Below are 8214 nucleotides of genomic sequence, written 5' to 3'. Positions count from 1 at the left end.
TGAAGTGCATCCCCAGTGGTGTCAGTGCACTCACTGGAGTCACTGCACTGCATCCCCAGTGGTGCAAGTGCACTCCCTGGACTCACTGCACTGCATTCCCAGTGGTGACAGTGAAGTCTTTGGACTCACTGCACTCCATCCCCACTGGTGCCTTTGCACTCCCTGGACTCACTGCACTGCTCCAGCCGCGGCAGCCGCTCCAGCCGCGGTAGCCCTCCAGCCGTGGCAGCCGCTCCACTCGGTAGCGGCTGGAGCGGCTGCCGCGGTTGGAGCGGCTGGAGCGGCTGCCGCGGCTGGAGCGGCTGCCGCGGATGGAGAGGCTGGCGAGGCTGGAGGGGCTGGAGCGGCTGCCGCGGCTGGAGCGGCTGGAGCGGCTGCCGCGGCTGGAGCGTCTGCCGCGGCTGGAGGGCCTACCGCGGGGTTGACTCGGCTGGAGCGGATACCGAGGCTGGAACGGCACTCTCTGGACTCACTGAAATGCATTCTCAGTGGTGCCAGTGCACTCTCTGGACTCACTGCTCTGCATCCCCAGTGGTGCTAGTGCACTCTGGACTCACTGCAGTGCATCCCCAGTGGTGCCAGTGCACTCTCTGGACTCACTGCACCGCATTCCCACTGGTGTCAGTGCACTCTGTGGACTCACTGCACTGCATCCCCAGTGGTGTCAGTGCACTCTCTGGACTCCCGGCACCGTATCCCCAGTGGTGCCAGTGCATTCGCTGGACTCACGGCACTGCATCCACAGTGGTGCCAGTGCACTCTCTGGACTCACTGAAGTGCATTCTCAGTGGAGCCAGTGCACTCTCTGGACTCACTGCACTGCATCCCCAGTGGTGCCAGTGCACTCTCTGGACTCACTGCAGTGCATCCCAAGTGGTGCCAATGCACTCTCTGGACTCACTGCAGTGCATCCCCAGTGGTGCCAGTACACTCACTGGACTCACTGCACTGCATCCCCAGTGGTGCCAGTGCAGTCTCTGCACTCACTGAAGTGCATCTCCAGTGGTGCCAGAGCACTCTCTGGACTCACTGCAGTGCATCCCAGTGGTGCCAGTGCACTCTCTGGACACTCTGCACTGCATCCCCACTGGTGCCAGTGCACTCTCTGGACTCACTGCACTGCATCCCCAGTGGTGCCAGTGCACTCTCTGGACTCACTGCACTGCATCTCCAATGGTGCCAGTGCACTCTCTGGACTCACTGCACTGCATCCCCAGTGGTGCCAATGCACTCTCTGGACTCACTGCTGTGCATCCCCAGTGGTGCCAGTACACTCACTGGACTGACTGAAGTGCATTCCCAGTGGTGACATTGAAGTCTTTGGACTCACTGCACTCCATCCCCACTGGTGCCTTTGCACTCCCTGGACTCACTGCACTGCTCCAGCCGCGGCAGCCGCTCCAGCCGCGGTAGCCCTCCAGCCGTGGCAGCCGCTCCACTCGGTAGCGGCTGGAGCGGCTGCCGCGGCTGGAGCGGCTGGAGCGGCTGCCGCGGCTGGAGCGGCTGCCGCGGATGGAGAGGCTGGCGCGGCTGGAGGGGCTGGAGCGGCTGCCGCGGCTGGAGCGGCTGGAGCGGCTGCCGCGGCTGGAGCGTCTGCCGCGGCTGGAGGGGCTACCGCGGGGTTGACTCGGCTGGAGCGGATGCCGAGGCTGGAACGGCACTCTCTGGACTCACTGAAATGCATTCTCAGTGGTGCCAGTGCACTCTCTGGACTCACTGCTCTGCATCCCCAGTGGTGCTAGTGCACTCTCTGGACTCACTGCAGTGCATCCCCAGTGGTGCCATTGCACTCTCTGGACTCACTGCACCGCATTCCCACTGGTGCCAGTGCGCTCTCTGGACTCACTGCACTGCATCCCCAGTGGTGCCAGTGCGCTCTCAGGACTCACTGCAGGGCATCCCCAGTGGTGCCAGTGCACTCTCTGGACTCACTGCACTGCATCCCCAGTCCTGCCAGTGCACTCTCTTGACTCACTGCAGTGCATCCCCAGTGGTGCCAGTACACTCACTGGACTGACTGAAGTGCATCCCCAGTGGTGTCAGTGCACTCACTGGAGTCACTGCACTGCATCCCCAGTGGTGCAAGTGCACTCCCTGGACTCACTGCACTGCATCCCCAGTGGTGCCAGTACACTCACTGGACTGACTGAAGTGCATTCCCAGTGGTGACAGTGAAGTCTTTGGACTCACTGCACTCCATCCCCACTGGTGCCTTTGCACTCCCTGGACTCACTGCACTGCTCCAGCCGCGGCAGCCGCTCCAGCCGCGGTAGCCCTCCAGCCGTGGCAGCCGCTCCACTCGGTAGCGGCTGGAGCGGCTGCCGCGGTTGGAGCGGCTGGAGCGGCTGCCGCGGCTGGAGCGGCTGCCGCGGATGGAGAGGCTGGCGAGGCTGGAGGGGCTGGAGCGGCTGCCGCGGCTGGAGCGGCTGGAGCGGCTGCCGCGGCTGGAGCGTCTGCCGCGGCTGGAGGGCCTACTGCGGGGTTGACTCGGCTGGAGCGGATACCGAGGCTGGAACGGCACTCTCTGGACTCACTGAAATGCATTCTCAGTGGTGCCAGTGCACTCTCTGGACTCACTGCTCTGCATCCCCAGTGGTGCTAGTGCACTCTGGAGTCACTGCAGTGCATCCCCAGTGGTGCCAGTGCACTCTCTGGACTCACTGCACCGCATTCCCACTGGTGTCAGTGCACTCTGTGGACTCACTGCACTGCATCCCCAGTGGTGTCAGTGCACTCTCTGGACTCACTGCAGGGCATCCCCAGTGGTGCCAGTGCACTCTCTGGACTCACTGCACTGCATCCCCAGTCCTGCCAGTGCACTCTCTTGACTCACTGCAGTGCATCCCCAGTGGTGCCAGTACACTCACTGGACTGACTGAAGTGCATCCCCAGTGGTGTCAGTGCACTCACTGGAGTCACTGCACTGCATCCCCAGTGGTGCAAGTGCACTCCCTGGACTCACTGCACTGCATTCCCAGTGGTGACAGTGAAGTCTTTGGACTCACTGCACTCCATCCCCACTGGTGCCTTTGCACTCCCTGGACTCACTGCACTGCTCCAGCCGCGGCAGCCGCTCCAGCCGCGGTAGCCCTCCAGCCGTGGCAGCCGCTCCACTCGGTAGCGGCTGGAGCGGCTGCCGCGGTTGGAGCGGCTGGAGCGGCTGCCGCGGCTGGAGCGGCTGCCGCGGATGGAGAGGCTGGCGAGGCTGGAGGGGCTGGAGCGGCTGCCGCGGCTGGAGCGGCTGGAGCGGCTGCCGCGGCTGGAGCGTCTGCCGCGGCTGGAGGGCCTACCGCGGGGTTGACTCGGCTGGAGCGGATACCGAGGCTGGAACGGCACTCTCTGGACTCACTGAAATGCATTCTCAGTGGTGCCAGTGCACTCTCTGGACTCACTGCTCTGCATCCCCAGTGGTGCTAGTGCACTCTGGACTCACTGCAGTGCATCCCCAGTGGTGCCAGTGCACTCTCTGGACTCACTGCACCGCATTCCCACTGGTGTCAGTGCACTCTGTGGACTCACTGCACTGCATCCCCAGTGGTGTCAGTGCACTCTCTGGACTCCCGGCACCGTATCCCCAGTGGTGCCAGTGCATTCGCTGGACTCACGGCACTGCATCCACAGTGGTGCCAGTGCACTCTCTGGACTCACTGAAGTGCATTCTCAGTGGAGCCAGTGCACTCTCTGGACTCACTGCACTGCATCCCCAGTGGTGCCAGTGCACTCTCTGGACTCACTGCAGTGCATCCCAAGTGGTGCCAATGCACTCTCTGGACTCACTGCAGTGCATCCCCAGTGGTGCCAGTACACTCACTGGACTCACTGCACTGCATCCCCAGTGGTGCCATTGCAGTCTCTGCACTCACTGAAGTGCATCTCCAGTGGTGCCAGAGCACTCTCTGGACTCACTGCAGTGCATCCCAGTGGTGCCAGTGCACTCTCTGGACACTCTGCACTGCATCCCCACTGGTGCCAGTGCACTCTCTGGACTCACTGCACTGCATCCCCAGTGGTGCCAGTGCACTCTCTGGACTCACTGCACTGCATCTCCAATGGTGCCAGTGCACTCTCTGGACTCACTGCACTGCATCCCCAGTGGTGCCAATGCACTCTCTGGACTCACTGCTGTGCATCCCCAGTGGTGCCAGTACACTCACTGGACTGACTGAAGTGCATTCCCAGTGGTGACATTGAAGTCTTTGGACTCACTGCACTCCATCCCCACTGGTGCCTTTGCACTCCCTGGACTCACTGCACTGCTCCAGCCGCGGCAGCCGCTCCAGCCGCGGTAGCCCTCCAGCCGTGGCAGCCGCTCCGCTCGGTAGCGGCTGGAGCGGCTGCCGCGGCTGGAGCGGCTGGAGCGGCTGCCGCGGCTGGAGCGGCTGCCGCGGATGGAGAGGCTGGCGCGGCTGGAGGGGCTGGAGCGGCTGCCGCGGCTGGAGCGGCTGGAGCGGCTGCCGCGGCTGGAGCGTCTGCCGCGGCTGGAGGGGCTACCGCGGGGTTGACTCGGCTGGAGCGGATGCCGAGGCTGGAACGGCACTCTCTGGACTCACTGAAATGCATTCTCAGTGGTGCCAGTGCACTCTCTGGACTCACTGCACCGCATTCCCACTGGTGCCAGTGCGCTCTCTGGACTCACTGCACTGCATCCCCAGTGGTGCCAGTGCGCTCTCAGGACTCACTGCAGGGCATCCCCAGTGGTGCCAGTGCACTCTCTGGACTCACTGCACTGCATCCCCAGTGGTGCTAGTGCACTCTCTGGACTCACTGCAGTGCATCCCCAGTGGTGCCATTGCACTCTCTGGACTCACTGCACCGCATTCCCACTGGTGCCAGTGCGCTCTCTGGACTCACTGCACTGCATCCCCAGTGGTGCCAGTGCGCTCTCAGGACTCACTGCAGGGCATCCCCAGTGGTGCCAGTGCACTCTCTGGACTCACTGCACTGCATCCCCAGTCCTGCCAGTGCACTCTCTTGACTCACTGCAGTGCATCCCCAGTGGTGCCAGTACACTCACTGGACTGACTGAAGTGCATCCCCAGTGGTGTCAGTGCACTCACTGGAGTCACTGCACTGCATCCCCAGTGGTGCAAGTGCACTCCCTGGACTCACTGCACTGCATTCCCAGTGGTGACAGTGAAGTCTTTGGACTCACTGCACTCCATCCCCACTGGTGCCTTTGCACTCCCTGGACTCACTGCACTGCTCCAGCCGCGGCAGCCGCTCCAGCCGCGGTAGCCCTCCAGCCGTGGCAGCCGCTCCACTCGGTAGCGGCTGGAGCGGCTGCCGCGGTTGGAGCGGCTGGAGCGGCTGCCGCGGCTGGAGCGGCTGCCGCGGATGGAGAGGCTGGCGAGGCTGGAGGGGCTGGAGCGGCTGCCGCGGCTGGAGCGGCTGGAGCGGCTGCCGCGGCTGGAGCGTCTGCCGCGGCTGGAGGGCCTACCGCGGGGTTGACTCGGCTGGAGCGGATACCGAGGCTGGAACGGCACTCTCTGGACTCACTGAAATGCATTCTCAGTGGTGCCAGTGCACTCTCTGGACTCACTGCTCTGCATCCCCAGTGGTGCTAGTGCACTCTGGACTCACTGCAGTGCATCCCCAGTGGTGCCAGTGCACTCTCTGGACTCACTGCACCGCATTCCCACTGGTGTCAGTGCACTCTGTGGACTCACTGCACTGCATCCCCAGTGGTGTCAGTGCACTCTCTGGACTCCCGGCACCGTATCCCCAGTGGTGCCAGTGCATTCGCTGGACTCACGGCACTGCATCCCCAGTGGTGCCAGTGCACTCTCTGGACTCACTGCAGTGCATCCCAAGTGGTGCCAATGCACTCTCTGGACTCACTGCAGTGCATCCCCAGTGGTGCCAGTACACTCACTGGACTCACTGCACTGCATCCCCAGTGGTGCCAGTGCAGTCTCTGCACTCACTGAAGTGCATCTCCAGTGGTGCCAGAGCACTCTCTGGACTCACTGCAGTGCATCCCAGTGGTGCCAGTGCACTCTCTGGACACTCTGCACTGCATCCCCACTGGTGCCAGTGCACTCTCTGGACTCACTGCACTGCATCCCCAGTGGTGCCAGTGCACTCTCTGGACTCACTGCACTGCATCTCCAATGGTGCCAGTGCACTCTCTGGACTCACTGCACTGCATCCCCAGTGGTGCCAATGCACTCTCTGGACTCACTGCTGTGCATCCCCAGTGGTGCCAGTACACTCACTGGACTGACTGAAGTGCATTCCCAGTGGTGACATTGAAGTCTTTGGACTCACTGCACTCCATCCCCACTGGTGCCTTTGCACTCCCTGGACTCACTGCACTGCTCCAGCCGCGGCAGCCGCTCCAGCCGCGGTAGCCCTCCAGCCGTGGCAGCCGCTCCACTCGGTAGCGGCTGGAGCGGCTGCCGCGGCTGGAGCGGCTGGAGCGGCTGCCGCGGCTGGAGCGGCTGCCGCGGATGGAGAGGCTGGCGCGGCTGGAGGGGCTGGAGCGGCTGCCGCGGCTGGAGCGGCTGGAGCGGCTGCCGCGGCTGGAGCGTCTGCCGCGGCTGGAGGGGCTACCGCGGGGTTGACTCGGCTGGAGCGGATGCCGAGGCTGGAACGGCACTCTCTGGACTCACTGAAATGCATTCTCAGTGGTGCCAGTGCACTCTCTGGACTCACTGCTCTGCATCCCCAGTGGTGCTAGTGCACTCTCTGGACTCACTGCAGTGCATCCCCAGTGGTGCCATTGCACTCTCTGGACTCACTGCACCGCATTCCCACTGGTGCCAGTGCGCTCTCTGGACTCACTGCACTGCATCCCCAGTGGTGCCAGTGCGCTCTCAGGACTCACTGCAGGGCATCCCCAGTGGTGCCAGTGCACTCTCTGGACTCACTGCACTGCATCCCCAGTCCTGCCAGTGCACTCTCTTGACTCACTGCAGTGCATCCCCAGTGGTGCCAGTACACTCACTGGACTGACTGAAGTGCATCCCCAGTGGTGTCAGTGCACTCACTGGAGTCACTGCACTGCATCCCCAGTGGTGCAAGTGCACTCCCTGGACTCACTGCACTGCATTCCCAGTGGTGACAGTGAAGTCTTTGGACTCACTGCACTCCATCCCCACTGGTGCCTTAGCACTCCCTGGACTCACTGCACTGCTCCAGCCGCGGCAGCCGCTCCAGCCGCGGTAGCCCTCCAGCCGTGGCAGCCGCTCCACTCGGTAGCGGCTGGAGCGGCTGCCGCGGTTGGAGCGGCTGGAGCGGCTGCCGCGGCTGGAGCGGCTGCCGCGGATGGAGAGGCTGGCGAGGCTGGAGGGGCTGGAGCGGCTGCCGCGGCTGGAGCGGCTGGAGCGGCTGCCGCGGCTGGAGCGTCTGCCGCGGCTGGAGGGCCTACCGCGGGGTTGACTCGGCTGGAGCGGATACCGAGGCTGGAACGGCACTCTCTGGACTCACTGAAATGCATTCTCAGTGGTGCCAGTGCACTCTCTGGACTCACTGCACTGCATCCCCAGTGGTGCCAGTGCACTCTCTGGACTCACTGCACTGCATCCCCAGTGGTGCCAGTGCACTCTCTGGACTCACTGCTCTGCATCCCCAGTGGTGCTAGTGCACTCTGGACTCACTGCAGTGCATCCCCAGTGGTGCCAGTGCACTCTCTGGACTCACTGCACCGCATTCCCACTGGTGTCAGTGCACTCTGTGGACTCACTGCACTGCATCCCCAGTGGTGTCAGTGCACTCTCTGGACTCCCGGCACCGTATCCCCAGTGGTGCCAGTGCATTCGCTGGACTCACGGCACTGCATCCACAGTGGTGCCAGTGCACTCTCTGGACTCACTGAAGTGCATTCTCAGTGGAGCCAGTGCACTCTCTGGACTCACTGCACTGCATCCCCAGTGGTGCCAGTGCACTCTCTGGACTCACTGCAGTGCATCCCAAGTGGTGCCAATGCACTCTCTGGACTCACTGCAGTGCATCCCCAGTGGTGCCAGTACACTCACTGGACTCACTGCACTGCATCCCCAGTGGTGCCAGTGCAGTCTCTGCACTCACTGAAGTGCATCTCCAGTGGTGCCAGAGCACTCTCTGGACTCACTGCAGTGCATCACCTGTGGTGCCAGTGCACTCTCTGGACACTCTGCACTGCATCCCCACTGGTGCCAGTGCACTCTCTGGACTCACTGCACTGCATCCCCAGTGGTGCCAGTGCACTCTCTGGACTCACTGCACTGCATCTCC

Source organism: Anser brachyrhynchus, assembly GCF_964034855.1.
Source record: "Anser brachyrhynchus genome assembly, contig: SCAFFOLD_162, whole genome shotgun sequence".
Taxonomy (NCBI): Eukaryota; Metazoa; Chordata; class Aves; order Anseriformes; family Anatidae; genus Anser; species Anser brachyrhynchus.
The sequence above is the reverse complement of the archived record's forward strand: the minus strand, read 5'-3'. Positions refer to the sequence as shown.